Here is a 26,972-nt window from a genome sequence, read left to right as displayed (position 1 = left end):
TTGTCTAGTGCTTGCCGTAAGAGGAACACAGTAGGCAACTCCCTGAGAAGTAAGAAAATACGAAAAGTCCTACCGACTGCGTTCCTTTTTTTGTGTCAGGAGGTGAAGAACGTCTCCAACGGAACCGTGAAATGAGCGAAAACGTGGGAAGCATTGCATTCGAAATGCTTGTGAAATTTCCAATTACTCAGTGAGTGTCGACAAAACACGTAAATCCTCTACTCCAACGTATGAGACCTAACGACTGCTGCGGTTTGTTTTTGCATCGGGTGTCAGCATTCTTCGATAGTCTGCTACAAGCTTAGCGCGACACGTTTGTAGACAGCATTCAGGCGACGTTTAATTAGTAACAGCTCCATGCAGCGATAGCACAGCTGTGAAGGACATGAGTCAATGTACAGCTGTGCATCGTGGGATGTTCTGTACTGTCGTGTGAGCCCGGATAGCTCAGTCGGTAGAGCATTAGGCTTTTAACCTAAGGGTCCAGGGTTCAAGTCCCTGTTCGAGCGGATATTTTAATACTTTGGTAGCGATTCCTCTGGTAGCGGTGGAAACACTACGGAAAAGAATGCAGCTACGCCGTTTTCTGATGCCACATAGCTTTAAACCGTAGAAGTTGCATGTGTCGGAGAACCTCGACCTACGGGCAGTCGTGGCGGGGTGGTTAAGGCGTCTGACTCGAAATCAGATTCCCTCTGGGAGCGTAGGTTCGAATCCTACCGGCTGCGTGCGATTTTGCGTAAAGAGGAGCAAATATTTTCACACACGTGAACGCGGTTGCAAACCGATGGCGCCATCTTCAACAAGACGAAAATTTCCGTTTAACAATACTGAGTGTCGCGACGGCTGCTGCTTACTGTGGCTACCGGTTCTCCTCTCACTGACGCTGGGACTGCAGAAAGCCGTCGCAGGCCCACGAGTGCGCTCCCGTCATTTTCTCGCGTCGACGCCGAGTTCGTGAGTACACAGACGTGCTTGGAAGCGTTGGACAGAGCCAACATTCATTTCTCTCTTTTTTAAGAATCGCAATTCAGTCATTCGAGTGCGGAAAAAGCAATGGTGCAGCGTTTCTTTTCTTAAGATCTCGCAGCTACTTGCAAGTATGTCGACCACTTAAGACGACAGAAAACTAGCGTCAGTGGGAAGTCGGTGAAGTCGCCATTGGAGCCATAAGCCAGTAATTACGTCATGCGAATCACTCGCACGCCACGCAGCTGTACGATAGCTCAGTCGGTAGAGCGTTTGATTTTCAACCAAAGGGTGTTGGGTTCAACGCCATGTCTAGGCGAAAATTAATACACTTTCGTAACGGCTAATGTGCTGGCAATGGAAACACTACAGAGAAGAGTGAGGCCACGCCGCTTTCTGCCATTGGATTGCTTCTAAAGGTGCACTTTCACTTGTCGGAAGACGCTACTGCTACCGGCAGTCGTGGCCGAGTGGTTAAGGCGTCTGACTTGAAATCAGATTCCCTCTGGGAGCGTAGGTTCGAGTCCTGCTGACTGCGGAAATTTTGTAGCTCTCAAAAGATGGACGTTCAGCTGCATTCTAGCAGTTGCGTCACTACTAAACACGTGGGTCGCCGGCAATGTGCAGTGTTATTGGCTGCAGCGCTACAGTCGCACCCAGAAGCCACAGCTCATCGCCTCGTCACACTGCCGTCCACCAGGTGTCAGTGCAGATGTGTCCATTTTAGCTTGCAGACAATTACGTGTAGCAATTTATGAGCTAACGCAAGTCAAATGTTTTAGCGTGTGTATCTGCTAGATACTGCCTCTCACATGGTAGAGAGGCTCACTCCTTCTTGTGTCTCGTTCTCTGCACACGAGTTGCACGTGGCATCGATATAGCAAAGGTTTTCTAGAGAAAGCGAAGTCAATATTACATGAATCGAGTCGACATGTTTGCTTCTTACGATGATGGAATCAGAAGAAATGTGTGTGGTACTTCACTGCATCTGCTGCTCGCCTTTCAGCGTCCCTATGTCTTATCAGACGAAGATGACTGTGAAATTGGCGGCGATTCAGAGGTTAACGAAGACGCGCAAATCTGCGGACTTTGGTGTGAGCCGAAATAGCTCAGTTGGGAGAGCGTTAGACTGAAGATCTAAAGGTCCCTGGTTCGATCCCGGGTTTCGGCAAGCGTATGTTTTGAAGCTGATGCCAATGGAATTGCTCCGAGTCTGTGATGATGTAGGTACAGCCGATAACAAAAATGACTCTATCCTGTAACTGTTCAGGTTGTCTAGTGCTTGCCGTAAGAGGAACACAGTAGGCAACTCCCTGAGAAGTAAGAAAATACGAAAAGTCCTACCGACTGCGTTCCTTTTTTTGTGTCAGGAGGTGAAGAACGTCTCCAACGGAACCGTGAAATGAGCGCAAACGTGGGAAGCATTGCATTCGAAATGCTTGTGAAATTTCCAATTACTCAGTGAGTGTCGACAAAACACGTAAATCCTCTACTCCAACGTATGAGACCTAACGACTGCTGCGGTTTGTTTTTGCATCGGGTGTCAGCATTCTTCGATAGTCTGCTACAAGCTTAGCGCGACACGTTTGTAGACAGCATTCAGGCGACGTTTAATTAGTAACAGCTCCATGCAGCGATAGCACAGCTGTGAAGGACATGAGTCAATGTACAGCTGTGCATCGTGGGATGTTCTGTACTGTCGTGTGAGCCCGGATAGCTCAGTCGGTAGAGCATTAGGCTTTTAACCTAAGGGTCCAGGGTTCAAGTCCCTGTTCGAGCGGATATTTTAATACTTTGGTAGCGATTCCTCTGGTAGCGGTGGAAACACTACGGAAAAGAATGCAGCTACGCCGTTTTCTGATGCCACATAGCTTTAAACCGTAGAAGTTGCATGTGTCGGAGAACCTCGACCTACGGGCAGTCGTGGCGGGGTGGTTAAGGCGTCTGACTCGAAATCAGATTCCCTCTGGGAGCGTAGGTTCGAATCCTACCGGCTGCGTGCGATTTTGCGTAAAGAGGAGCAAATATTTTCACACACGTGAACGCGGTTGCAAACCGATGGCGCCATCTTCAACAAGACGAAAATTTCCGTTTAACAATACTGAGTGTCGCGACGGCTGCTGCTTACTGTGGCTACCGGTTCTCCTCTCACTGACGCTGGGACTGCAGAAAGCCGTCGCAGGCCCACGAGTGCGCTCCCGTCATTTTCTCGCGTCGACGCCGAGTTCGTGAGTACACAGACGTGCTTGGAAGCGTTGGACAGAGCCAACATTCATTTCTCTCTTTTTTAAGAATCGCAATTCAGTCATTCGAGTGCGGAAAAAGCAATGGTGCAGCGTTTCTTTTCTTAAGATCTCGCAGCTACTTGCAAGTATGTCGACCACTTAAGACGACAGAAAACTAGCGTCAGTGGGAAGTCGGTGAAGTCGCCATTGGAGCCATAAGCCAGTAATTACGTCATGCGAATCACTCGCACGCCACGCAGCTGTACGATAGCTCAGTCGGTAGAGCGTTTGATTTTCAACCAAAGGGTGTTGGGTTCAACGCCATGTCTAGGCGAAAATTAATACACTTTCGTAACGGCTAATGTGCTGGCAATGGAAACACTACAGAGAAGAGTGAGGCCACGCCGCTTTCTGCCATTGGATTGCTTCTAAAGGTGCACTTTCACTTGTCGGAAGACGCTACTGCTACCGGCAGTCGTGGCCGAGTGGTTAAGGCGTCTGACTTGAAATCAGATTCCCTCTGGGAGCGTAGGTTCGAGTCCTGCTGACTGCGGAAATTTTGTAGCTCTCAAAAGATGGACGTTCAGCTGCATTCTAGCAGTTGCGTCACTACTAAACACGTGGGTCGCCGGCAATGTGCAGTGTTATTGGCTGCAGCGCTACAGTCGCACCCAGAAGCCACAGCTCATCGCCTCGTCACACTGCCGTCCACCAGGTGTCAGTGCAGATGTGTCCATTTTAGCTTGCAGACAATTACGTGTAGCAATTTATGAGCTAACGCAAGTCAAATGTTTTAGCGTGTGTATCTGCTAGATACTGCCTCTCACATGGTAGAGAGGCTCACTCCTTCTTGTGTCTCGTTCTCTGCACACGAGTTGCACGTGGCATCGATATAGCAAAGGTTTTCTAGAGAAAGCGAAGTCAATATTACATGAATCGAGTCGACATGTTTGCTTCTTACGATGATGGAATCAGAAGAAATGTGTGTGGTACTTCACTGCATCTGCTGCTCGCCTTTCAGCGTCCCTATGTCTTATCAGACGAAGATGACTGTGAAATTGGCGGCGATTCAGAGGTTAACGAAGACGCGCAAATCTGCGGACTTTGGTGTGAGCCGAAATAGCTCAGTTGGGAGAGCGTTAGACTGAAGATCTAAAGGTCCCTGGTTCGATCCCGGGTTTCGGCAAGCGTATGTTTTGAAGCTGATGCCAATGGAATTGCTCCGAGTCTGTGATGATGTAGGTACAGCCGATAACAAAAATGACTCTATCCTGTAACTGTTCAGGTTGTCTAGTGCTTGCCGTAAGAGGAACACAGTAGGCAACTCCCTGAGAAGTAAGAAAATACGAAAAGTCCTACCGACTGCGTTCCTTTTTTTGTGTCAGGAGGTGAAGAACGTCTCCAACGGAACCGTGAAATGAGCGCAAACGTGGGAAGCATTGCATTCGAAATGCTTGTGAAATTTCCAATTACTCAGTGAGTGTCGACAAAACACGTAAATCCTCTACTCCAACGTATGAGACCTAACGACTGCTGCGGTTTGTTTTTGCATCGGGTGTCAGCATTCTTCGATAGTCTGCTACAAGCTTAGCGCGACACGTTTGTAGACAGCATTCAGGCGACGTTTAATTAGTAACAGCTCCATGCAGCGATAGCACAGCTGTGAAGGACATGAGTCAATGTACAGCTGTGCATCGTGGGATGTTCTGTACTGTCGTGTGAGCCCGGATAGCTCAGTCGGTAGAGCATTAGGCTTTTAACCTAAGGGTCCAGGGTTCAAGTCCCTGTTCGAGCGGATATTTTAATACTTTGGTAGCGATTCCTCTGGTAGCGGTGGAAACACTACGGAAAAGAATGCAGCTACGCCGTTTTCTGATGCCACATAGCTTTAAACCGTAGAAGTTGCATGTGTCGGAGAACCTCGACCTACGGGCAGTCGTGGCGGGGTGGTTAAGGCGTCTGACTCGAAATCAGATTCCCTCTGGGAGCGTAGGTTCGAATCCTACCGGCTGCGTGCGATTTTGCGTAAAGAGGAGCAAATATTTTCACACACGTGAACGCGGTTGCAAACCGATGGCGCCATCTTCAACAAGACGAAAATTTCCGTTTAACAATACTGAGTGTCGCGACGGCTGCTGCTTACTGTGGCTACCGGTTCTCCTCTCACTGACGCTGGGACTGCAGAAAGCCGTCGCAGGCCCACGAGTGCGCTCCCGTCATTTTCTCGCGTCGACGCCGAGTTCGTGAGTACACAGACGTGCTTGGAAGCGTTGGACAGAGCCAACATTCATTTCTCTCTTTTTTAAGAATCGCAATTCAGTCATTCGAGTGCGGAAAAAGCAATGGTGCAGCGTTTCTTTTCTTAAGATCTCGCAGCTACTTGCAAGTATGTCGACCACTTAAGACGACAGAAAACTAGCGTCAGCGGTGCGTCAGTGGGAAGTCGGTGAAGTCGCCATTGGAGCCATAAGCCAGTAATTACGTCATGCGAATCACTCGCCCGCCACGCAGCTGTACGATAGCTCAGTCGGTAGAGCGTTTGATTTTCAACCAAAGGGTGTTGGGTTCAACGCCATGTCTTGGTGAAAATTAATACACTTTCGTAACGGCTAATGTGCTGGCAATGGAAACACTACAGAAAAGAGTGAGGCCACGCCGCTTTCTGCCATTGGATTGCTTCTAAAGGTGCACTTTCACTTGTCGGAAGACGCTACTGCTACCGGCAGTCGTGGCCGAGTGGTTAAGGCGTCTGACTTGAAATCAGATTCCCTCTGGGAGCGTAGGTTCGAGTCCTGCTGACTGCGGAAATTTTGTAGCTCTCAAAAGATGGACGTTCAGCTGCATTCTAGCAGTTGCGTCACTACTAAACACGTGGGTCGCCGGCAATGTGCAGTGTTATTGGCTGCAGCGCTACAGTCGCACCCAGAAGCCACAGCTCATCGCCTCGTCACACTGCCGTCCACCAGGTGTCAGTGCAGATGTGTCCATTTTAGCTTGCAGACAATTACGTGTAGCAATTTATGAGCTAACGCAAGTCAAATGTTTTAGCGTGTGTATCTGCTAGATACTGCCTCTCACATGGTAGAGAGGCTCACTCCTTCTTGTGTCTCGTTCTCTGCACACGAGTTGCACGTGGCATCGATATAGCAAAGGTTTTCTAGAGAAAGCGAAGTCAATATTACATGAATCGAGTCGACATGTTTGCTTCTTACGATGATGGAATCAGAAGAAATGTGTGTGGTACTTCACTGCATCTGCTGCTCGCCTTTCAGCGTCCCTATGTCTTATCAGACGAAGATGACTGTGAAATTGGCGGCGATTCAGAGGTTAACGAAGACGCGCAAATCTGCGGACTTAGGTGTGAGCCGAAATAGCTCAGTTGGGAGAGCGTTAGACTGAAGATCTAAAGGTCCCTGGTTCGATCCCGGGTTTCGGCAAGCGTATGTTTTGAAGCTGATGCCAATGGAATTGCTCCGAGTCTGTGATGATGTAGGTACAGCCGATAACAAAAATGACTCTATCCTGTAACTGTTCAGGTTGTCTAGTGCTTGCCGTAAGAGGAACACAGTAGGCAACTCCCTGAGAAGTAAGAAAATACGAAAAGTCCTACCGACTGCGTTCCTTTTTTTGTGTCAGGAGGTGAAGAACGTCTCCAACGGAACCGTGAAATGAGCGAAAACGTGGGAAGCATTGCATTCGAAATGCTTGTGAAATTTCCAATTACTCAGTGAGTGTCGACAAAACACGTAAATCCTCTACTCCAACGTATGAGACCTAACGACTGCTGCGGTTTGTTTTTGCATCGGGTGTCAGCATTCTTCGATAGTCTGCTACAAGCTTAGCGCGACACGTTTGTAGACAGCATTCAGGCGACGTTTAATTAGTAACAGCTCCATGCAGCGATAGCACAGCTGTGAAGGACATGAGTCAATGTACAGCTGTGCATCGTGGGATGTTCTGTACTGTCGTGTGAGCCCGGATAGCTCAGTCGGTAGAGCATTAGGCTTTTTAACCTAAGGGTCCAGGGTTCAAGTCCCTGTTCGAGCGGATATTTTAATACTTTGGTAGCGATTCCTCTGGTAGCGGTGGAAACACTACGGAAAAGAATGCAGCTACGCCGTTTTCTGATGCCACATAGCTTTAAACCGTAGAAGTTGCATGTGTCGGAGAACCTCGACCTACGGGCAGTCGTGGCGGGGTGGTTAAGGCGTCTGACTCGAAATCAGATTCCCTCTGGGAGCGTAGGTTCGAATCCTACCGGCTGCGTGCGATTTTGCGTAAAGAGGAGCAAATATTTTCACACACGTGAACGCGGTTGCAAACCGATGGCGCCATCTTCAACAAGACGAAAATTTCCGTTTAACAATACTGAGTGTCGCGACGGCTGCTGCTTACTGTGGCTACCGGTTCTCCTCTCACTGACGCTGGGACTGCAGAAAGCCGTCGCAGGCCCACGAGTGCGCTCCCGTCATTTTCTCGCGTCGGCGCCGAGTTCGTGAGTACACAGACGTGCTTGGAAGCGTTGGACAGAGCCAACATTCATTTCTCTCTTTTTTAAGAATCGCAATTCAGTCATTCGAGTGCGGAAAAAGCAATGGTGCAGCGTTTCTTTTCTTAAGATCTCGCAGCTACTTGCAAGTATGTCGACCACTTAAGACGACAGAAAACTAGCGTCAGCGGTGCGTCAGTGGGAAGTCGGTGAAGTCGCCATTGGAGCCATAAGCCAGTAATTACGTCATGCGAATCACTCGCACGCCACGCAGCTGTACGATAGCTCAGTCGGTAGAGCGTTTGATTTTCAACCAAAGGGTGTTGGGTTCAACGCCATGTCTAGGCGAAAATTAATACACTTTCGTAACGGCTAATGTGCTGGCAATGGAAACACTACAGAGAAGAGTGAGGCCACGCCGCTTTCTGCCATTGGATTGCTTCTAAAGGTGCACTTTCACTTGTCGGAAGACGCTACTGCTACCGGCAGTCGTGGCCGAGTGGTTAAGGCGTCTGACTTGAAATCAGATTCCCTCTGGGAGCGTAGGTTCGAGTCCTGCTGACTGCGGAAATTTTGTAGCTCTCAAAAGATGGACGTTCAGCTGCATTCTAGCAGTTGCGTCACTACTAAACACGTGGGTCGCCGGCAATGTGCAGTGTTATTGGCTGCAGCGCTACAGTCGCACCCAGAAGCCACAGCTCATCGCCTCGTCACACTGCCGTCCACCAGGTGTCAGTGCAGATGTGTCCATTTTAGCTTGCAGACAATTACGTGTAGCAATTTATGAGCTAACGCAAGTCAAATGTTTTAGCGTGTGTATCTGCTAGATACTGCCTCTCACATGGTAGAGAGGCTCACTCCTTCTTGTGTCTCGTTCTCTGCACACGAGTTGCACGTGGCATCGATATAGCAAAGGTTTTCTAGAGAAAGCGAAGTCAATATTACATGAATCGAGTCGACATGTTTGCTTCTTACGATGATGGAATCAGAAGAAATGTGTGTGGTACTTCACTGCATCTGCTGCTCGCCTTTCAGCGTCCCTATGTCTTATCAGACGAAGATGACTGTGAAATTGGCGGCGATTCAGAGGTTAACGAAGACGCGCAAATCTGCGGACTTAGGTGTGAGCCGAAATAGCTCAGTTGGGAGAGCGTTAGACTGAAGATCTAAAGGTCCCTGGTTCGATCCCGGGTTTCGGCAAGCGTATGTTTTGAAGCTGATGCCAATGGAATTGCTCCGAGTCTGTGATGATGTAGGTACAGCCGATAACAAAAATGACTCTATCCTGTAACTGTTCAGGTTGTCTAGTGCTTGCCGTAAGAGGAACACAGTAGGCAACTCCCTGAGAAGTAAGAAAATACGAAAAGTCCTACCGACTGCGTTCCTTTTTTTGTGTCAGGAGGTGAAGAACGTCTCCAACGGAACCGTGAAATGAGCGAAAACGTGGGAAGCATTGCATTCGAAATGCTTGTGAAATTTCCAATTACTCAGTGAGTGTCGACAAAACACGTAAATCCTCTACTCCAACGTATGAGACCTAACGACTGCTGCGGTTTGTTTTTGCATCGGGTGTCAGCATTCTTCGATAGTCTGCTACAAGCTTAGCGCGACACGTTTGTAGACAGCATTCAGGCGACGTTTAATTAGTAACAGCTCCATGCAGCGATAGCACAGCTGTGAAGGACATGAGTCAATGTACAGCTGTGCATCGTGGGATGTTCTGTACTGTCGTGTGAGCCCGGATAGCTCAGTCGGTAGAGCATTAGGCTTTTAACCTAAGGGTCCAGGGTTCAAGTCCCTGTTCGAGCGGATATTTTAATACTTTGGTAGCGATTCCTCTGGTAGCGGTGGAAACACTACGGAAAAGAATGCAGCTACGCCGTTTTCTGATGCCACATAGCTTTAAACCGTAGAAGTTGCATGTGTCGGAGAACCTCGACCTACGGGCAGTCGTGGCGGGGTGGTTAAGGCGTCTGACTCGAAATCAGATTCCCTCTGGGAGCGTAGGTTCGAATCCTACCGGCTGCGTGCGATTTTGCGTAAAGAGGAGCAAATATTTTCACACACGTGAACGCGGTTGCAAACCGATGGCGCCATCTTCAACAAGACGAAAATTTCCGTTTAACAATACTGAGTGTCGCGACGGCTGCTGCTTACTGTGGCTACCGGTTCTCCTCTCACTGACGCTGGGACTGCAGAAAGCCGTCGCAGGCCCACGAGTGCGCTCCCGTCATTTTCTCGCGTCGACGCCGAGTTCGTGAGTACACAGACGTGCTTGGAAGCGTTGGACAGAGCCAACATTCATTTCTCTCTTTTTTAAGAATCGCAATTCAGTCATTCGAGTGCGGAAAAAGCAATGGTGCAGCGTTTCTTTTCTTAAGATCTCGCAGCTACTTGCAAGTATGTCGACCACTTAAGACGACAGAAAACTAGCGTCAGTGGGAAGTCGGTGAAGTCGCCATTGGAGCCATAAGCCAGTAATTACGTCATGCGAATCACTCGCACGCCACGCAGCTGTACGATAGCTCAGTCGGTAGAGCGTTTGATTTTCAACCAAAGGGTGTTGGGTTCAACGCCATGTCTAGGCGAAAATTAATACACTTTCGTAACGGCTAATGTGCTGGCAATGGAAACACTACAGAGAAGAGTGAGGCCACGCCGCTTTCTGCCATTGGATTGCTTCTAAAGGTGCACTTTCACTTGTCGGAAGACGCTACTGCTACCGGCAGTCGTGGCCGAGTGGTTAAGGCGTCTGACTTGAAATCAGATTCCCTCTGGGAGCGTAGGTTCGAGTCCTGCTGACTGCGGAAATTTTGTAGCTCTCAAAAGATGGACGTTCAGCTGCATTCTAGCAGTTGCGTCACTACTAAACACGTGGGTCGCCGGCAATGTGCAGTGTTATTGGCTGCAGCGCTACAGTCGCACCCAGAAGCCACAGCTCATCGCCTCGTCACACTGCCGTCCACCAGGTGTCAGTGCAGATGTGTCCATTTTAGCTTGCAGACAATTACGTGTAGCAATTTATGAGCTAACGCAAGTCAAATGTTTTAGCGTGTGTATCTGCTAGATACTGCCTCTCACATGGTAGAGAGGCTCACTCCTTCTTGTGTCTCGTTCTCTGCACACGAGTTGCACGTGGCATCGATATAGCAAAGGTTTTCTAGAGAAAGCGAAGTCAATATTACATGAATCGAGTCGACATGTTTGCTTCTTACGATGATGGAATCAGAAGAAATGTGTGTGGTACTTCACTGCATCTGCTGCTCGCCTTTCAGCGTCCCTATGTCTTATCAGACGAAGATGACTGTGAAATTGGCGGCGATTCAGAGGTTAACGAAGACGCGCAAATCTGCGGACTTTGGTGTGAGCCGAAATAGCTCAGTTGGGAGAGCGTTAGACTGAAGATCTAAAGGTCCCTGGTTCGATCCCGGGTTTCGGCAAGCGTATGTTTTGAAGCTGATGCCAATGGAATTGCTCCGAGTCTGTGATGATGTAGGTACAGCCGATAACAAAAATGACTCTATCCTGTAACTGTTCAGGTTGTCTAGTGCTTGCCGTAAGAGGAACACAGTAGGCAACTCCCTGAGAAGTAAGAAAATACGAAAAGTCCTACCGACTGCGTTCCTTTTTTTGTGTCAGGAGGTGAAGAACGTCTCCAACGGAACCGTGAAATGAGCGCAAACGTGGGAAGCATTGCATTCGAAATGCTTGTGAAATTTCCAATTACTCAGTGAGTGTCGACAAAACACGTAAATCCTCTACTCCAACGTATGAGACCTAACGACTGCTGCGGTTTGTTTTTGCATCGGGTGTCAGCATTCTTCGATAGTCTGCTACAAGCTTAGCGCGACACGTTTGTAGACAGCATTCAGGCGACGTTTAATTAGTAACAGCTCCATGCAGCGATAGCACAGCTGTGAAGGACATGAGTCAATGTACAGCTGTGCATCGTGGGATGTTCTGTACTGTCGTGTGAGCCCGGATAGCTCAGTCGGTAGAGCATTAGGCTTTTAACCTAAGGGTCCAGGGTTCAAGTCCCTGTTCGAGCGGATATTTTAATACTTTGGTAGCGATTCCTCTGGTAGCGGTGGAAACACTACGGAAAAGAATGCAGCTACGCCGTTTTCTGATGCCACATAGCTTTAAACCGTAGAAGTTGCATGTGTCGGAGAACCTCGACCTACGGGCAGTCGTGGCGGGGTGGTTAAGGCGTCTGACTCGAAATCAGATTCCCTCTGGGAGCGTAGGTTCGAATCCTACCGGCTGCGTGCGATTTTGCGTAAAGAGGAGCAAATATTTTCACACACGTGAACGCGGTTGCAAACCGATGGCGCCATCTTCAACAAGACGAAAATTTCCGTTTAACAATACTGAGTGTCGCGACGGCTGCTGCTTACTGTGGCTACCGGTTCTCCTCTCACTGACGCTGGGACTGCAGAAAGCCGTCGCAGGCCCACGAGTGCGCTCCCGTCATTTTCTCGCGTCGACGCCGAGTTCGTGAGTACACAGACGTGCTTGGAAGCGTTGGACAGAGCCAACATTCATTTCTCTCTTTTTTAAGAATCGCAATTCAGTCATTCGAGTGCGGAAAAAGCAATGGTGCAGCGTTTCTTTTCTTAAGATCTCGCAGCTACTTGCAAGTATGTCGACCACTTAAGACGACAGAAAACTAGCGTCAGTGGGAAGTCGGTGAAGTCGCCATTGGAGCCATAAGCCAGTAATTACGTCATGCGAATCACTCGCACGCCACGCAGCTGTACGATAGCTCAGTCGGTAGAGCGTTTGATTTTCAACCAAAGGGTGTTGGGTTCAACGCCATGTCTAGGCGAAAATTAATACACTTTCGTAACGGCTAATGTGCTGGCAATGGAAACACTACAGAGAAGAGTGAGGCCACGCCGCTTTCTGCCATTGGATTGCTTCTAAAGGTGCACTTTCACTTGTCGGAAGACGCTACTGCTACCGGCAGTCGTGGCCGAGTGGTTAAGGCGTCTGACTTGAAATCAGATTCCCTCTGGGAGCGTAGGTTCGAGTCCTGCTGACTGCGGAAATTTTGTAGCTCTCAAAAGATGGACGTTCAGCTGCATTCTAGCAGTTGCGTCACTACTAAACACGTGGGTCGCCGGCAATGTGCAGTGTTATTGGCTGCAGCGCTACAGTCGCACCCAGAAGCCACAGCTCATCGCCTCGTCACACTGCCGTCCACCAGGTGTCAGTGCAGATGTGTCCATTTTAGCTTGCAGACAATTACGTGTAGCAATTTATGAGCTAACGCAAGTCAAATGTTTTAGCGTGTGTATCTGCTAGATACTGCCTCTCACATGGTAGAGAGGCTCACTCCTTCTTGTGTCTCGTTCTCTGCACACGAGTTGCACGTGGCATCGATATAGCAAAGGTTTTCTAGAGAAAGCGAAGTCAATATTACATGAATCGAGTCGACATGTTTGCTTCTTACGATGATGGAATCAGAAGAAATGTGTGTGGTACTTCACTGCATCTGCTGCTCGCCTTTCAGCGTCCCTATGTCTTATCAGACGAAGATGACTGTGAAATTGGCGGCGATTCAGAGGTTAACGAAGACGCGCAAATCTGCGGACTTAGGTGTGAGCCGAAATAGCTCAGTTGGGAGAGCGTTAGACTGAAGATCTAAAGGTCCCTGGTTCGATCCCGGGTTTCGGCAAGCGTATGTTTTGAAGCTGATGCCAATGGAATTGCTCCGAGTCTGTGATGATGTAGGTACAGCCGATAACAAAAATGACTCTATCCTGTAACTGTTCAGGTTGTCTAGTGCTTGCCGTAAGAGGAACACAGTAGGCAACTCCCTGAGAAGTAAGAAAATACGAAAAGTCCTACCGACTGCGTTCCTTTTTTTGTGTCAGGAGGTGAAGAACGTCTCCAACGGAACCGTGAAATGAGCGAAAACGTGGGAAGCATTGCATTCGAAATGCTTGTGAAATTTCCAATTACTCAGTGAGTGTCGACAAAACACGTAAATCCTCTACTCCAACGTATGAGACCTAACGACTGCTGCGGTTTGTTTTTGCATCGGGTGTCAGCATTCTTCGATAGTCTGCTACAAGCTTAGCGCGACACGTTTGTAGACAGCATTCAGGCGACGTTTAATTAGTAACAGCTCCATGCAGCGATAGCACAGCTGTGAAGGACATGAGTCAATGTACAGCTGTGCATCGTGGGATGTTCTGTACTGTCGTGTGAGCCCGGATAGCTCAGTCGGTAGAGCATTAGGCTTTTAACCTAAGGGTCCAGGGTTCAAGTCCCTGTTCGAGCGGATATTTTAATACTTTGGTAGCGATTCCTCTGGTAGCGGTGGAAACACTACGGAAAAGAATGCAGCTACGCCGTTTTCTGATGCCACATAGCTTTAAACCGTAGAAGTTGCATGTGTCGGAGAACCTCGACCTACGGGCAGTCGTGGCGGGGTGGTTAAGGCGTCTGACTCGAAATCAGATTCCCTCTGGGAGCGTAGGTTCGAATCCTACCGGCTGCGTGCGATTTTGCGTAAAGAGGAGCAAATATTTTCACACACGTGAACGCGGTTGCAAACCGATGGCGCCATCTTCAACAAGACGAAAATTTCCGTTTAACAATACTGAGTGTCGCGACGGCTGCTGCTTACTGTGGCTACCGGTTCTCCTCTCACTGACGCTGGGACTGCAGAAAGCCGTCGCAGGCCCACGAGTGCGCTCCCGTCATTTTCTCGCGTCGACGCCGAGTTCGTGAGTACACAGACGTGCTTGGAAGCGTTGGACAGAGCCAACATTCATTTCTCTCTTTTTTAAGAATCGCAATTCAGTCATTCGAGTGCGGAAAAAGCAATGGTGCAGCGTTTCTTTTCTTAAGATCTCGCAGCTACTTGCAAGTATGTCGACCACTTAAGACGACAGAAAACTAGCGTCAGCGGTGCGTCAGTGGGAAGTCGGTGAAGTCGCCATTGGAGCCATAAGCCAGTAATTACGTCATGCGAATCACTCGCCCGCCACGCAGCTGTACGATAGCTCAGTCGGTAGAGCGTTTGATTTTCAACCAAAGGGTGTTGGGTTCAACGCCATGTCTTGGTGAAAATTAATACACTTTCGTAACGGCTAATGTGCTGGCAATGGAAACACTACAGAAAAGAGTGAGGCCACGCCGCTTTCTGCCATTGGATTGCTTCTAAAGGTGCACTTTCACTTGTCGGAAGACGCTACTGCTACCGGCAGTCGTGGCCGAGTGGTTAAGGCGTCTGACTTGAAATCAGATTCCCTCTGGGAGCGTAGGTTCGAGTCCTGCTGACTGCGGAAATTTTGTAGCTCTCAAAAGATGGACGTTCAGCTGCATTCTAGCAGTTGCGTCACTACTAAACACGTGGGTCGCCGGCAATGTGCAGTGTTATTGGCTGCAGCGCTACAGTCGCACCCAGAAGCCACAGCTCATCGCCTCGTCACACTGCCGTCCACCAGGTGTCAGTGCAGATGTGTCCATTTTAGCTTGCAGACAATTACGTGTAGCAATTTATGAGCTAACGCAAGTCAAATGTTTTAGCGTGTGTATCTGCTAGATACTGCCTCTCACATGGTAGAGAGGCTCACTCCTTCTTGTGTCTCGTTCTCTGCACACGAGTTGCACGTGGCATCGATATAGCAAAGGTTTTCTAGAGAAAGCGAAGTCAATATTACATGAATCGAGTCGACATGTTTGCTTCTTACGATGATGGAATCAGAAGAAATGTGTGTGGTACTTCACTGCATCTGCTGCTCGCCTTTCAGCGTCCCTATGTCTTATCAGACGAAGATGACTGTGAAATTGGCGGCGATTCAGAGGTTAACGAAGACGCGCAAATCTGCGGACTTAGGTGTGAGCCGAAATAGCTCAGTTGGGAGAGCGTTAGACTGAAGATCTAAAGGTCCCTGGTTCGATCCCGGGTTTCGGCAAGCGTATGTTTTGAAGCTGATGCCAATGGAATTGCTCCGAGTCTGTGATGATGTAGGTACAGCCGATAACAAAAATGACTCTATCCTGTAACTGTTCAGGTTGTCTAGTGCTTGCCGTAAGAGGAACACAGTAGGCAACTCCCTGAGAAGTAAGAAAATACGAAAAGTCCTACCGACTGCGTTCCTTTTTTTGTGTCAGGAGGTGAAGAACGTCTCCAACGGAACCGTGAAATGAGCGAAAACGTGGGAAGCATTGCATTCGAAATGCTTGTGAAATTTCCAATTACTCAGTGAGTGTCGACAAAACACGTAAATCCTCTACTCCAACGTATGAGACCTAACGACTGCTGCGGTTTGTTTTTGCATCGGGTGTCAGCATTCTTCGATAGTCTGCTACAAGCTTAGCGCGACACGTTTGTAGACAGCATTCAGGCGACGTTTAATTAGTAACAGCTCCATGCAGCGATAGCACAGCTGTGAAGGACATGAGTCAATGTACAGCTGTGCATCGTGGGATGTTCTGTACTGTCGTGTGAGCCCGGATAGCTCAGTCGGTAGAGCATTAGGCTTTTAACCTAAGGGTCCAGGGTTCAAGTCCCTGTTCGAGCGGATATTTTAATACTTTGGTAGCGATTCCTCTGGTAGCGGTGGAAACACTACGGAAAAGAATGCAGCTACGCCGTTTTCTGATGCCACATAGCTTTAAACCGTAGAAGTTGCATGTGTCGGAGAACCTCGACCTACGGGCAGTCGTAGCGGGGTGGTTAAGGCGTCTGACTCGAAATCAGATTCCCTCTGGGAGCGTAGGTTCGAATCCTACCGGCTGCGTGCGATTTTGCGTAAAGAGGAGCAAATATTTTCACACACGTGAACGCGGTTGCAAACCGATGGCGCCATCTTCAACAAGACGAAAATTTCCGTTTAACAATACTGAGTGTCGCGACGGCTGCTGCTTACTGTGGCTACCGGTTCTCCTCTCACTGACGCTGGGACTGCAGAAAGCCGTCGCAGGCCCACGAGTGCGCTCCCGTCATTTTCTCGCGTCGACGCCGAGTTCGTGAGTACACAGACGTGCTTGGAAGCGTTGGACAGAGCCAACATTCATTTCTCTCTTTTTTAAGAATCGCAATTCAGTCATTCGAGTGCGGAAAAAGCAATGGTGCAGCGTTTCTTTTCTTAAGATCTCGCAGCTACTTGCAAGTATGTCGACCACTTAAGACGACAGAAAACTAGCGTCAGCGGTGCGTCAGTGGGAAGTCGGTGAAGTCGCCATTGGAGCCATAAGCCAGTAATTACGTCATGCGAATCACTCGCCCGCCACGCAGCTGTACGATAGCTCAGTCGGTAGAGCGTTTGATTTTCAACCAAAGGGTGTTGGGTTCAACGCCATGTCTAGGCGAAAATTAATACACTTTCGTAACGGCTAATGTGCTGGCAATGGAAACACTACAGAGAAGAGTGAGGCCACGCCGCTTTCTGCCATTGGATTGCTTCTAAAGGTGCACTTTCACTTGTCGGAAGACGCTACTGCTACCGGCAGTCGTGGCCGAGTGGTTAAGGCGTCTGACTTGAAATCAGATTCCCTCTGGGAGCGTAGGTTCGAGTCCTGCTGACTGCGGAAATTTTGTAGCTCTCAAAAGATGGACGTTCAGCTGCATTCTAGCAGTTGCGTCACTACTAAACACGTGGGTCGCCGGCAATGTGCAGTGTTATTGGCTGCAGCGCTACAGTCGCACCCAGAAGCCACAGCTCATCGCCTCGTCACACTGCCGTCCACCAGGTGTCAGTGCAGATGTGTCCATTTTAGCTTGCAGACAATTACGTGTAGCAATTTATGAGCTAACGCAAGTCAAATGTTTTAGCGTGTGTATCTGCTAGATACTGCCTCTCACATGGTAGAGAGGCTCACTCCTTCTTGTGTCTCGTTCTCTGCACACGAGTTGCACGTGGCATCGATATAGCAAAGGTTTTCTAGAGAAAGCGAAGTCAATATTACATGAATCGAGTCGACATGTTTGCTTCTTACGATGATGGAATCAGAAGAAATGTGTGTGGTACTTCACTGCATCTGCTGCTCGCCTTTCAGCGTCCCTATGTCTTATCAGACGAAGATGACTGTGAAATTGGCGGCGATTCAGAGGTTAACGAAGACGCGCAAATCTGCGGACTTAGGTGTGAGCCGAAATAGCTCAGTTGGGAGAGCGTTAGACTGAAGATCTAAAGGTCCCTGGTTCGATCCCGGGTTTCGGCAAGCGTATGTTTTGAAGCTGATGCCAATGGAATTGCTCCGAGTCTGTGATGATGTAGGTACAGCCGATAACAAAAATGACTCTATCCTGTAACTGTTCAGGTTGTCTAGTGCTTGCCGTAAGAGGAACACAGTAGGCAACTCCCTGAGAAGTAAGAAAATACGAAAAGTCCTACCGACTGCGTTCCTTTTTTTGTGTCAGGAGGTGAAGAACGTCTCCAACGGAACCGTGAAATGAGCGAAAACGTGGGAAGCATTGCATTCGAAATGCTTGTGAAATTTCCAATTACTCAGTGAGTGTCGACAAAACACGTAAATCCTCTACTCCAACGTATGAGACCTAACGACTGCTGCGGTTTGTTTTTGCATCGGGTGTCAGCATTCTTCGATAGTCTGCTACAAGCTTAGCGCGACACGTTTGTAGACAGCATTCAGGCGACGTTTAATTAGTAACAGCTCCATGCAGCGATAGCACAGCTGTGAAGGACATGAGTCAATGTACAGCTGTGCATCGTGGGATGTTCTGTACTGTCGTGTGAGCCCGGATAGCTCAGTCGGTAGAGCATTAGGCTTTTTAACCTAAGGGTCCAGGGTTCAAGTCCCTGTTCGAGCGGATATTTTAATACTTTGGTAGCGATTCCTCTGGTAGCGGTGGAAACACTACGGAAAAGAATGCAGCTACGCCGTTTTCTGATGCCACATAGCTTTAAACCGTAGAAGTTGCATGTGTCGGAGAACCTCGACCTACGGGCAGTCGTGGCGGGGTGGTTAAGGCGTCTGACTCGAAATCAGATTCCCTCTGGGAGCGTAGGTTCGAATCCTACCGGCTGCGTGCGATTTTGCGTAAAGAGGAGCAAATATTTTCACACACGTGAACGCGGTTGCAAACCGATGGCGCCATCTTCAACAAGACGAAAATTTCCGTTTAACAATACTGAGTGTCGCGACGGCTGCTGCTTACTGTGGCTACCGGTTCTCCTCTCACTGACGCTGGGACTGCAGAAAGCCGTCGCAGGCCCACGAGTGCGCTCCCGTCATTTTCTCGCGTCGGCGCCGAGTTCGTGAGTACACAGACGTGCTTGGAAGCGTTGGACAGAGCCAACATTCATTTCTCTCTTTTTTAAGAATCGCAATTCAGTCATTCGAGTGCGGAAAAAGCAATGGTGCAGCGTTTCTTTTCTTAAGATCTCGCAGCTACTTGCAAGTATGTCGACCACTTAAGACGACAGAAAACTAGCGTCAGCGGTGCGTCAGTGGGAAGTCGGTGAAGTCGCCATTGGAGCCATAAGCCAGTAATTACGTCATGCGAATCACTCGCACGCCACGCAGCTGTACGATAGCTCAGTCGGTAGAGCGTTTGATTTTCAACCAAAGGGTGTTGGGTTCAACGCCATGTCTAGGCGAAAATTAATACACTTTCGTAACGGCTAATGTGCTGGCAATGGAAACACTACAGAGAAGAGTGAGGCCACGCCGCTTTCTGCCATTGGATTGCTTCTAAAGGTGCACTTTCACTTGTCGGAAGACGCTACTGCTACCGGCAGTCGTGGCCGAGTGGTTAAGGCGTCTGACTTGAAATCAGATTCCCTCTGGGAGCGTAGGTTCGAGTCCTGCTGACTGCGGAAATTTTGTAGCTCTCAAAAGATGGACGTTCAGCTGCATTCTAGCAGTTGCGTCACTACTAAACACGTGGGTCGCCGGCAATGTGCAGTGTTATTGGCTGCAGCGCTACAGTCGCACCCAGAAGCCACAGCTCATCGCCTCGTCACACTGCCGTCCACCAGGTGTCAGTGCAGATGTGTCCATTTTAGCTTGCAGACAATTACGTGTAGCAATTTATGAGCTAACGCAAGTCAAATGTTTTAGCGTGTGTATCTGCTAGATACTGCCTCTCACATGGTAGAGAGGCTCACTCCTTCTTGTGTCTCGTTCTCTGCACACGAGTTGCACGTGGCATCGATATAGCAAAGGTTTTCTAGAGAAAGCGAAGTCAATATTACATGAATCGAGTCGACATGTTTGCTTCTTACGATGATGGAATCAGAAGAAATGTGTGTGGTACTTCACTGCATCTGCTGCTCGCCTTTCAGCGTCCCTATGTCTTATCAGACGAAGATGACTGTGAAATTGGCGGCGATTCAGAGGTTAACGAAGACGCGCAAATCTGCGGACTTAGGTGTGAGCCGAAATAGCTCAGTTGGGAGAGCGTTAGACTGAAGATCTAAAGGTCCCTGGTTCGATCCCGGGTTTCGGCAAGCGTATGTTTTGAAGCTGATGCCAATGGAATTGCTCCGAGTCTGTGATGATGTAGGTACAGCCGATAACAAAAATGACTCTATCCTGTAACTGTTCAGGTTGTCTAGTGCTTGCCGTAAGAGGAACACAGTAGGCAACTCCCTGAGAAGTAAGAAAATACGAAAAGTCCTACCGACTGCGTTCCTTTTTTTGTGTCAGGAGGTGAAGAACGTCTCCAACGGAACCGTGAAATGAGCGAAAACGTGGGAAGCATTGCATTCGAAATGCTTGTGAAATTTCCAATTACTCAGTGAGTGTCGACAAAACACGTAAATCCTCTACTCCAACGTATGAGACCTAACGACTGCTGCGGTTTGTTTTTGCATCGGGTGTCAGCATTCTTCGATAGTCTGCTACAAGCTTAGCGCGACACGTTTGTAGACAGCATTCAGGCGACGTTTAATTAGTAACAGCTCCATGCAGCGATAGCACAGCTGTGAAGGACATGAGTCAATGTACAGCTGTGCATCGTGGGATGTTCTGTACTGTCGTGTGAGCCCGGATAGCTCAGTCGGTAGAGCATTAGGCTTTTTAACCTAAGGGTCCAGGGTTCAAGTCCCTGTTCGAGCGGATATTTTAATACTTTGGTAGCGATTCCTCTGGTAGCGGTGGAAACACTACGGAAAAGAATGCAGCTACGCCGTTTTCTGATGCCACATAGCTTTAAACCGTAGAAGTTGCATGTGTCGGAGAACCTCGACCTACGGGCAGTCGTGGCGGGGTGGTTAAGGCGTCTGACTCGAAGTCAGATTCCCTCTGGGAGCGTAGGTTCGAATCCTACCGGCTGCGTGCGATTTTGCGTAAAGAGGAGCAAATATTTTCACACACGTGAACGCGGTTGCAAACCGATGGCGCCATCTTCAACAAGACGAAAATTTCCGTTTAACAATACTGAGTGTCGCGACGGCTGCTGCTTACTGTGGCTACCGGTTCTCCTCTCACTGACGCTGGGACTGCAGAAAGCCGTCGCAGGCCCACGAGTGCGCTCCCGTCATTTTCTCGCGTCGGCGCCGAGTTCGTGAGTACACAGACGTGCTTGGAAGCGTTGGACAGAGCCAACATTCATTTCTCTCTTTTTTAAGAATCGCAATTCAGTCATTCGAGTGCGGAAAAAGCAATGGTGCAGCGTTTCTTTTCTTAAGATCTCGCAGCTACTTGCAAGTATGTCGACCACTTAAGACGACAGAAAACTAGCGTCAGCGGTGCGTCAGTGGGAAGTCGGTGAAGTCGCCATTGGAGCCATAAGCCAGTAATTACGTCATGCGAATCACTCGCACGCCACGCAGCTGTACGATAGCTCAGTCGGTAGAGCGTTTGATTTTCAACCAAAGGGTGTTGGGTTCAACGCCATGTCTAGGCGAAAATTAATACACTTTCGTAACGGCTAATGTGCTGGCAATGGAAACACTACAGAGAAGAGTGAGGCCACGCCGCTTTCTGCCATTGGATTGCTTCTAAAGGTGCACTTTCACTTGTCGGAAGACGCTACTGCTACCGGCAGTCGTGGCCGAGTGGTTAAGGCGTCTGACTTGAAATCAGATTCCCTCTGGGAGCGTAGGTTCGAGTCCTGCTGACTGCGGAAATTTTGTAGCTCTCAAAAGATGGACGTTCAGCTGCATTCTAGCAGTTGCGTCACTACTAAACACGTGGGTCGCCGGCAATGTGCAGTGTTATTGGCTGCAGCGCTACAGTCGCACCCAGAAGCCACAGCTCATCGCCTCGTCACACTACCGTCCACCAGGTGTCAGTGCAGATGTGTCCATTTTAGCTTGCAGACAATTACGTGTAGCAATTTATGAGCTAACGCAAGTCAAATGTTTTAGCGTGTGTATCTGCTAGATACTGCCTCTCACATGGTAGAGAGGCTCACTCCTTCTTGTGTCTCGTTCTCTGCACACGAGTTGCACGTGGCATCGATATAGCAAAGGTTTTCTAGAGAAAGCGAAGTCAATATTACATGAATCGAGTCGACATGTTTGCTTCTTACGATGATGGAATCAGAAGAAATGTGTGTGGTACTTCACTGCATCTGCTGCTCGCCTTTCAGCGTCCCTATGTCTTATCAGACGAAGATGACTGTGAAATTGGCGGCGATTCAGAGGTTAACGAAGACGCGCAAATCTGCGGACTTAGGTGTGAGCCGAAATAGCTCAGTTGGGAGAGCGTTAGACTGAAGATCTAAAGGTCCCTGGTTCGATCCCGGGTTTCGGCAAGCGTATGTTTTGAAGCTGATGCCAATGGAATTGCTCCGAGTCTGTGATGATGTAGGTACAGCCGATAACAAAAATGACTCTATCCTGTAACTGTTCAGGTTGTCTAGTGCTTGCCGTAAGAGGAACACAGTAGGCAACTCCCTGAGAAGTAAGAAAATACGAAAAGTCCTACCGACTGCGTTCCTTTTTTTGTGTCAGGAGGTGAAGAACGTCTCCAACGGAACCGTGAAATGAGCGAAAACGTGGGAAGCATTGCATTCGAAATGCTTGTGAAATTTCCAATTACTCAGTGAGTGTCGACAAAACACGTAAATCCTCTACTCCAACGTATGAGACCTAACGACTGCTGCGGTTTGTTTTTGCATCGGGTGTCAGCATTCTTCGATAGTCTGCTACAAGCTTAGCGCGACACGTTTGTAGACAGCATTCAGGCGACGTTTAATTAGTAACAGCTCCATGCAGCGATAGCACAGCTGTGAAGGACATGAGTCAATGTACAGCTGTGCATCGTGGGATGTTCTGTACTGTCGTGTGAGCCCGGATAGCTCAGTCGGTAGAGCATTAGGCTTTTTAACCTAAGGGTCCAGGGTTCAAGTCCCTGTTCGAGCGGATATTTTAATACTTTGGTAGCGATTCCTCTGGTAGCGGTGGAAACACTACGGAAAAGAATGCAGCTACGCCGTTTTCTGATGCCACATAGCTTTAAACCGTAGAAGTTGCATGTGTCGGAGAACCTCGACCTACGGGCAGTCGTGGCGGGGTGGTTAAGGCGTCTGACTCGAAATCAGATTCCCTCTGGGAGCGTAGGTTCGAATCCTACCGGCTGCGTGCGATTTTGCGTAAAGAGGAGCAAATATTTTCACACACGTGAACGCGGTTGCAAACCGATGGCGCCATCTTCAACAAGACGAAAATTTCCGTTTAACAATACTGAGTGTCGCGACGGCTGCTGCTTACTGTGGCTACCGGTTCTCCTCTCACTGACGCTGGGACTGCAGAAAGCCGTCGCAGGCCCACGAGTGCGCTCCCGTCATTTTCTCGCGTCGGCGCCGAGTTCGTGAGTACACAGACGTGCTTGGAAGCGTTGGACAGAGCCAACATTCATTTCTCTCTTTTTTAAGAATCGCAATTCAGTCATTCGAGTGCGGAAAAAGCAATGGTGCAGCGTTTCTTTTCTTAAGATCTCGCAGCTACTTGCAAGTATGTCGACCACTTAAGACGACAGAAAACTAGCGTCAGCGGTGCGTCAGTGGGAAGTCGGTGAAGTCGCCATTGGAGCCATAAGCCAGTAATTACGTCATGCGAATCACTCGCCCGCCACGCAGCTGTACGATAGCTCAGTCGGTAGAGCGTTTGATTTTCAACCAAAGGGTGTTGGGTTCAACGCCATGTCTAGGCGAAAATTAATACACTTTCGTAACGGCTAATGTGCTGGCAATGGAAACACTACAGAGAAGAGTGAGGCCACGCCGCTTTCTGCCATTGGATTGCTTCTAAAGGTGCACTTTCACTTGTCGGAAGACGCTACTGCTACCGGCAGTCGTGGCCGAGTGGTTAAGGCGTCTGACTTGAAATCAGATTCCCTCTGGGAGCGTAGGTTCGAGTCCTGCTGACTGCGGAAATTTTGTAGCTCTCAAAAGATGGACGTTCAGCTGCATTCTAGCAGTTGCGTCACTACTAAACACGTGGGTCGCCGGCAATGTGCAGTGTTATTGGCTGCAGCGCTACAGTCGCACCCAGAAGCCACAGCTCATCGCCTCGTCACACTGCCGTCCACCAGGTGTCAGTGCAGATGTGTCCATTTTAGCTTGCAGACAATTACGTGTAGCAATTTATGAGCTAACGCAAGTCAAATGTTTTAGCGTGTGTATCTGCTAGATACTGCCTCTCACATGGTAGAGAGGCTCACTCCTTCTTGTGTCTCGTTCTCTGCACACGAGTTGCACGTGGCATCGATATAGCAAAGGTTTTCTAGAGAAAGCGAAGTCAATATTACATGAATCGAGTCGACATGTTTGCTTCTTACGATGATGGAATCAGAAGAAATGTGTGTGGTACTTCACTGCATCTGCTGCTCGCCTTTCAGCGTCCCTATGTCTTATCAGACGAAGATGACTGTGAAATTGGCGGCGATTCAGAGGTTAACGAAGACGCGCAAATCTGCGGACTTAGGTGTGAGCCGAAATAGCTCAGTTGGGAGAGCGTTAGACTGAAGATCTAAAGGTCCCTGGTTCGATCCCGGGTTTCGGCAAGCGTATGTTTTGAAGCTGATGCCAATGGAATTGCTCCGAGTCTGTGATGATGTAGGTACAGCCGATAACAAAAATGACTCTATCCTGTAACTGTTCAGGTTGTCTAGTGCTTGCCGTAAGAGGAACACAGTAGGCAACTCCCTGAGAAGTAAGAAAATACGAAAAGTCCTACCGACTGCGTTCCTTTTTTTGTGTCAGGAGGTGAAGAACGTCTCCAACGGAACCGTGAAATGAGCGAAAACGTGGGAAGCATTGCATTCGAAATGCTTGTGAAATTTCCAATTACTCAGTGAGTGTCGACAAAACACGTAAATCCTCTACTCCAACGTATGAGACCTAACGACTGCTGCGGTTTGTTTTTGCATCGGGTGTCAGCATTCTTCGATAGTCTGCTACAAGCTTAGCGCGACACGTTTGTAGACAGCATTCAGGCGACGTTTAATTAGTAACAGCTCCATGCAGCGATAGCACAGCTGTGAAGGACATGAGTCAATGTACAGCTGTGCATCGTGGGATGTTCTGTACTGTCGTGTGAGCCCGGATAGCTCAGTCGGTAGAGCATTAGGCTTTTTAACCTAAGGGTCCAGGGTTCAAGTCCCTGTTCGAGCGGATATTTTAATACTTTGGTAGCGATTCCTCTGGTAGCGGTGGAAACACTACGGAAAAGAATGCAGCTACGCCGTTTTCTGATGCCACATAGCTTTAAACCGTAGAAGTTGCATGTGTCGGAGAACCTCGACCTACGGGCAGTCGTGGCGGGGTGGTTAAGGCGTCTGACTCGAAATCAGATTCCCTCTGGGAGCGTAGGTTCGAATCCTACCGGCTGCGTGCGATTTTGCGTAAAGAGGAGCAAATATTTTCACACACGTGAACGCGGTTGCAAACCGATGGCGCCATCTTCAACAAGACGAAAATTTCCGTTTAACAATACTGAGTGTCGCGACGGCTGCTGCTTACTGTGGCTACCGGTTCTCCTCTCACTGACGCTGGGACTGCAGAAAGCCGTCGCAGGCCCACGAGTGCGCTCCCGTCATTTTCTCGCGTCGGCGCCGAGTTCGTGAGTACACAGACGTGCTTGGAAGCGTTGGACAGAGCCAACATTCATTTCTCTCTTTTTTAAGAATCGCAATTCAGTCATTCGAGTGCGGAAAAAGCAATGGTGCAGCGTTTCTTTTCTTAAGATCTCGCAGCTACTTGCAAGTATGTCGACCACTTAAGACGACAGAAAACTAGCGTCAGCGGTGCGTCAGTGGGAAGTCGGTGAAGTCGCCATTGGAGCCATAAGCCAGTAATTACGTCATGCGAATCACTCGCCCGCCACGCAGCTGTACGATAGCTCAGTCGGTAGAGCGTTTGATTTTCAACCAAAGGGTGTTGGGTTCAACGCCATGTCTAGGCGAAAATTAATACACTTTCGTAACGGCTAATGTGCTGGCAATGGAAACACTACAGAGAAGAGTGAGGCCACGCCGCTTTCTGCCATTGGATTGCTTCTAAAGGTGCACTTTCACTTGTCGGAAGACGCTACTGCTACCGGCAGTCGTGGCCGAGTGGTTAAGGCGTCTGACTTGAAATCAGATTCCCTCTGGGAGCGTAGGTTCGAGTCCTGCTGACTGCGGAAATTTTGTAGCTCTCAAAAGATGGACGTTCAGCTGCATTCTAGCAGTTGCGTCACTACTAAACACGTGGGTCGCCGGCAATGTGCAGTGTTATTGGCTGCAGCGCTACAGTCGCACCCAGAAGCCACAGCTCATCGCCTCGTCACACTGCCGTCCACCAGGTGTCAGTGCAGATGTGTCCATTTTAGCTTGCAGACAATTACGTGTAGCAATTTATGAGCTAACGCAAGTCAAATGTTTTAGCGTGTGTATCTGCTAGATACTGCCTCTCACATGGTAGAGAGGCTCACTCCTTCTTGTGTCTCGTTCTCTGCACACGAGTTGCACGTGGCATCGATATAGCAAAGGTTTTCTAGAGAAAGCGAAGTCAATATTACATGAATCGAGTCGACATGTTTGCTTCTTACGATGATGGAATCAGAAGAAATGTGTGTGGTACTTCACTGCATCTGCTGCTCGCCTTTCAGCGTCCCTATGTCTTATCAGACGAAGATGACTGTGAAATTGGCGGCGATTCAGAGGTTAACGAAGACGCGCAAATCTGCGGACTTAGGTGTGAGCCGAAATAGCTCAGTTGGGAGAGCGTTAGACTGAAGATCTAAAGGTCCCTGGTTCGATCCCGGGTTTCGGCAAGCGTATGTTTTGAAGCTGATGCCAATGGAATTGCTCCGAGTCTGTGATGATGTAGGTACAGCCGATAACAAAAATGACTCTATCCTGTAACTGTTCAG

At 48.9% G+C, this 26,972-nt stretch overlaps 43 non-coding genes across 43 annotated transcripts; all 43 read left to right on the top strand.

Annotated features, from left to right (window-relative positions):
* The first annotated feature begins 436 nt into the window (after window positions 1–436).
* Window positions 437–509, top strand: Trnak-uuu (transfer RNA lysine (anticodon UUU)). The gene has a single exon. It is a non-coding gene; the product is annotated as a tRNA-Lys (tRNA).
* A 137-nt stretch (window positions 510–646) lies between these two features.
* Trnas-cga (transfer RNA serine (anticodon CGA)) lies at window positions 647–728 on the top strand. The gene has a single exon. It is a non-coding gene; the product is annotated as a tRNA-Ser (tRNA).
* Window positions 729–1,425: 697 nt separating this feature from the next.
* Trnas-uga (transfer RNA serine (anticodon UGA)) lies at window positions 1,426–1,507 on the top strand. Its single transcript has one exon. It is a non-coding gene; the product is annotated as a tRNA-Ser (tRNA).
* Window positions 1,508–2,067: 560 nt separating this feature from the next.
* On the top strand, window positions 2,068–2,140 carry Trnaf-gaa (transfer RNA phenylalanine (anticodon GAA)). The gene has a single exon. It is a non-coding gene; the product is annotated as a tRNA-Phe (tRNA).
* Window positions 2,141–2,676: 536 nt separating this feature from the next.
* Window positions 2,677–2,749, top strand: Trnak-uuu (transfer RNA lysine (anticodon UUU)). Its single transcript has one exon. It is a non-coding gene; the product is annotated as a tRNA-Lys (tRNA).
* A 137-nt stretch (window positions 2,750–2,886) lies between these two features.
* Trnas-cga (transfer RNA serine (anticodon CGA)) lies at window positions 2,887–2,968 on the top strand. Its single transcript has one exon. It is a non-coding gene; the product is annotated as a tRNA-Ser (tRNA).
* A 697-nt stretch (window positions 2,969–3,665) lies between these two features.
* Trnas-uga (transfer RNA serine (anticodon UGA)) lies at window positions 3,666–3,747 on the top strand. Its single transcript has one exon. It is a non-coding gene; the product is annotated as a tRNA-Ser (tRNA).
* A 560-nt stretch (window positions 3,748–4,307) lies between these two features.
* Window positions 4,308–4,380, top strand: Trnaf-gaa (transfer RNA phenylalanine (anticodon GAA)). Its single transcript has one exon. It is a non-coding gene; the product is annotated as a tRNA-Phe (tRNA).
* A 536-nt stretch (window positions 4,381–4,916) lies between these two features.
* On the top strand, window positions 4,917–4,989 carry Trnak-uuu (transfer RNA lysine (anticodon UUU)). Its single transcript has one exon. It is a non-coding gene; the product is annotated as a tRNA-Lys (tRNA).
* Window positions 4,990–5,126: 137 nt separating this feature from the next.
* Trnas-cga (transfer RNA serine (anticodon CGA)) lies at window positions 5,127–5,208 on the top strand. The gene has a single exon. It is a non-coding gene; the product is annotated as a tRNA-Ser (tRNA).
* Window positions 5,209–5,916: 708 nt separating this feature from the next.
* On the top strand, window positions 5,917–5,998 carry Trnas-uga (transfer RNA serine (anticodon UGA)). The gene has a single exon. It is a non-coding gene; the product is annotated as a tRNA-Ser (tRNA).
* Window positions 5,999–6,558: 560 nt separating this feature from the next.
* Window positions 6,559–6,631, top strand: Trnaf-gaa (transfer RNA phenylalanine (anticodon GAA)). The gene has a single exon. It is a non-coding gene; the product is annotated as a tRNA-Phe (tRNA).
* A 747-nt stretch (window positions 6,632–7,378) lies between these two features.
* Window positions 7,379–7,460, top strand: Trnas-cga (transfer RNA serine (anticodon CGA)). The gene has a single exon. It is a non-coding gene; the product is annotated as a tRNA-Ser (tRNA).
* A 708-nt stretch (window positions 7,461–8,168) lies between these two features.
* Trnas-uga (transfer RNA serine (anticodon UGA)) lies at window positions 8,169–8,250 on the top strand. Its single transcript has one exon. It is a non-coding gene; the product is annotated as a tRNA-Ser (tRNA).
* Window positions 8,251–8,810: 560 nt separating this feature from the next.
* On the top strand, window positions 8,811–8,883 carry Trnaf-gaa (transfer RNA phenylalanine (anticodon GAA)). The gene has a single exon. It is a non-coding gene; the product is annotated as a tRNA-Phe (tRNA).
* Window positions 8,884–9,419: 536 nt separating this feature from the next.
* Window positions 9,420–9,492, top strand: Trnak-uuu (transfer RNA lysine (anticodon UUU)). Its single transcript has one exon. It is a non-coding gene; the product is annotated as a tRNA-Lys (tRNA).
* A 137-nt stretch (window positions 9,493–9,629) lies between these two features.
* Trnas-cga (transfer RNA serine (anticodon CGA)) lies at window positions 9,630–9,711 on the top strand. Its single transcript has one exon. It is a non-coding gene; the product is annotated as a tRNA-Ser (tRNA).
* A 697-nt stretch (window positions 9,712–10,408) lies between these two features.
* Trnas-uga (transfer RNA serine (anticodon UGA)) lies at window positions 10,409–10,490 on the top strand. Its single transcript has one exon. It is a non-coding gene; the product is annotated as a tRNA-Ser (tRNA).
* A 560-nt stretch (window positions 10,491–11,050) lies between these two features.
* On the top strand, window positions 11,051–11,123 carry Trnaf-gaa (transfer RNA phenylalanine (anticodon GAA)). The gene has a single exon. It is a non-coding gene; the product is annotated as a tRNA-Phe (tRNA).
* A 536-nt stretch (window positions 11,124–11,659) lies between these two features.
* On the top strand, window positions 11,660–11,732 carry Trnak-uuu (transfer RNA lysine (anticodon UUU)). Its single transcript has one exon. It is a non-coding gene; the product is annotated as a tRNA-Lys (tRNA).
* Window positions 11,733–11,869: 137 nt separating this feature from the next.
* On the top strand, window positions 11,870–11,951 carry Trnas-cga (transfer RNA serine (anticodon CGA)). The gene has a single exon. It is a non-coding gene; the product is annotated as a tRNA-Ser (tRNA).
* A 697-nt stretch (window positions 11,952–12,648) lies between these two features.
* Window positions 12,649–12,730, top strand: Trnas-uga (transfer RNA serine (anticodon UGA)). The gene has a single exon. It is a non-coding gene; the product is annotated as a tRNA-Ser (tRNA).
* A 560-nt stretch (window positions 12,731–13,290) lies between these two features.
* Window positions 13,291–13,363, top strand: Trnaf-gaa (transfer RNA phenylalanine (anticodon GAA)). Its single transcript has one exon. It is a non-coding gene; the product is annotated as a tRNA-Phe (tRNA).
* A 536-nt stretch (window positions 13,364–13,899) lies between these two features.
* Window positions 13,900–13,972, top strand: Trnak-uuu (transfer RNA lysine (anticodon UUU)). The gene has a single exon. It is a non-coding gene; the product is annotated as a tRNA-Lys (tRNA).
* Window positions 13,973–14,109: 137 nt separating this feature from the next.
* Trnas-cga (transfer RNA serine (anticodon CGA)) lies at window positions 14,110–14,191 on the top strand. The gene has a single exon. It is a non-coding gene; the product is annotated as a tRNA-Ser (tRNA).
* Window positions 14,192–14,899: 708 nt separating this feature from the next.
* Trnas-uga (transfer RNA serine (anticodon UGA)) lies at window positions 14,900–14,981 on the top strand. The gene has a single exon. It is a non-coding gene; the product is annotated as a tRNA-Ser (tRNA).
* Window positions 14,982–15,541: 560 nt separating this feature from the next.
* Window positions 15,542–15,614, top strand: Trnaf-gaa (transfer RNA phenylalanine (anticodon GAA)). Its single transcript has one exon. It is a non-coding gene; the product is annotated as a tRNA-Phe (tRNA).
* Window positions 15,615–16,150: 536 nt separating this feature from the next.
* On the top strand, window positions 16,151–16,223 carry Trnak-uuu (transfer RNA lysine (anticodon UUU)). Its single transcript has one exon. It is a non-coding gene; the product is annotated as a tRNA-Lys (tRNA).
* Window positions 16,224–16,360: 137 nt separating this feature from the next.
* On the top strand, window positions 16,361–16,442 carry Trnas-cga (transfer RNA serine (anticodon CGA)). The gene has a single exon. It is a non-coding gene; the product is annotated as a tRNA-Ser (tRNA).
* Window positions 16,443–17,150: 708 nt separating this feature from the next.
* Trnas-uga (transfer RNA serine (anticodon UGA)) lies at window positions 17,151–17,232 on the top strand. Its single transcript has one exon. It is a non-coding gene; the product is annotated as a tRNA-Ser (tRNA).
* Window positions 17,233–17,792: 560 nt separating this feature from the next.
* On the top strand, window positions 17,793–17,865 carry Trnaf-gaa (transfer RNA phenylalanine (anticodon GAA)). Its single transcript has one exon. It is a non-coding gene; the product is annotated as a tRNA-Phe (tRNA).
* Window positions 17,866–18,612: 747 nt separating this feature from the next.
* Trnas-cga (transfer RNA serine (anticodon CGA)) lies at window positions 18,613–18,694 on the top strand. The gene has a single exon. It is a non-coding gene; the product is annotated as a tRNA-Ser (tRNA).
* Window positions 18,695–19,402: 708 nt separating this feature from the next.
* Trnas-uga (transfer RNA serine (anticodon UGA)) lies at window positions 19,403–19,484 on the top strand. The gene has a single exon. It is a non-coding gene; the product is annotated as a tRNA-Ser (tRNA).
* A 560-nt stretch (window positions 19,485–20,044) lies between these two features.
* Window positions 20,045–20,117, top strand: Trnaf-gaa (transfer RNA phenylalanine (anticodon GAA)). The gene has a single exon. It is a non-coding gene; the product is annotated as a tRNA-Phe (tRNA).
* Window positions 20,118–20,864: 747 nt separating this feature from the next.
* On the top strand, window positions 20,865–20,946 carry Trnas-cga (transfer RNA serine (anticodon CGA)). Its single transcript has one exon. It is a non-coding gene; the product is annotated as a tRNA-Ser (tRNA).
* Window positions 20,947–21,654: 708 nt separating this feature from the next.
* Trnas-uga (transfer RNA serine (anticodon UGA)) lies at window positions 21,655–21,736 on the top strand. The gene has a single exon. It is a non-coding gene; the product is annotated as a tRNA-Ser (tRNA).
* A 560-nt stretch (window positions 21,737–22,296) lies between these two features.
* Trnaf-gaa (transfer RNA phenylalanine (anticodon GAA)) lies at window positions 22,297–22,369 on the top strand. Its single transcript has one exon. It is a non-coding gene; the product is annotated as a tRNA-Phe (tRNA).
* A 747-nt stretch (window positions 22,370–23,116) lies between these two features.
* On the top strand, window positions 23,117–23,198 carry Trnas-cga (transfer RNA serine (anticodon CGA)). The gene has a single exon. It is a non-coding gene; the product is annotated as a tRNA-Ser (tRNA).
* Window positions 23,199–23,906: 708 nt separating this feature from the next.
* Window positions 23,907–23,988, top strand: Trnas-uga (transfer RNA serine (anticodon UGA)). Its single transcript has one exon. It is a non-coding gene; the product is annotated as a tRNA-Ser (tRNA).
* Window positions 23,989–24,548: 560 nt separating this feature from the next.
* On the top strand, window positions 24,549–24,621 carry Trnaf-gaa (transfer RNA phenylalanine (anticodon GAA)). The gene has a single exon. It is a non-coding gene; the product is annotated as a tRNA-Phe (tRNA).
* Window positions 24,622–25,368: 747 nt separating this feature from the next.
* Window positions 25,369–25,450, top strand: Trnas-cga (transfer RNA serine (anticodon CGA)). Its single transcript has one exon. It is a non-coding gene; the product is annotated as a tRNA-Ser (tRNA).
* A 708-nt stretch (window positions 25,451–26,158) lies between these two features.
* Trnas-uga (transfer RNA serine (anticodon UGA)) lies at window positions 26,159–26,240 on the top strand. Its single transcript has one exon. It is a non-coding gene; the product is annotated as a tRNA-Ser (tRNA).
* A 560-nt stretch (window positions 26,241–26,800) lies between these two features.
* On the top strand, window positions 26,801–26,873 carry Trnaf-gaa (transfer RNA phenylalanine (anticodon GAA)). The gene has a single exon. It is a non-coding gene; the product is annotated as a tRNA-Phe (tRNA).
* Window positions 26,874–26,972: the final 99 nt, after the last annotated feature.

This window comes from Schistocerca gregaria, unplaced genomic scaffold (genome assembly GCF_023897955.1).
Source record: "Schistocerca gregaria isolate iqSchGreg1 unplaced genomic scaffold, iqSchGreg1.2 ptg000857l, whole genome shotgun sequence".
In the NCBI taxonomy this organism is placed as follows: Eukaryota; Metazoa; Arthropoda; class Insecta; order Orthoptera; family Acrididae; genus Schistocerca; species Schistocerca gregaria.
Note: the sequence above shows the minus strand (reverse complement) of the source record. Positions and strands in the feature narration are given on the sequence as shown.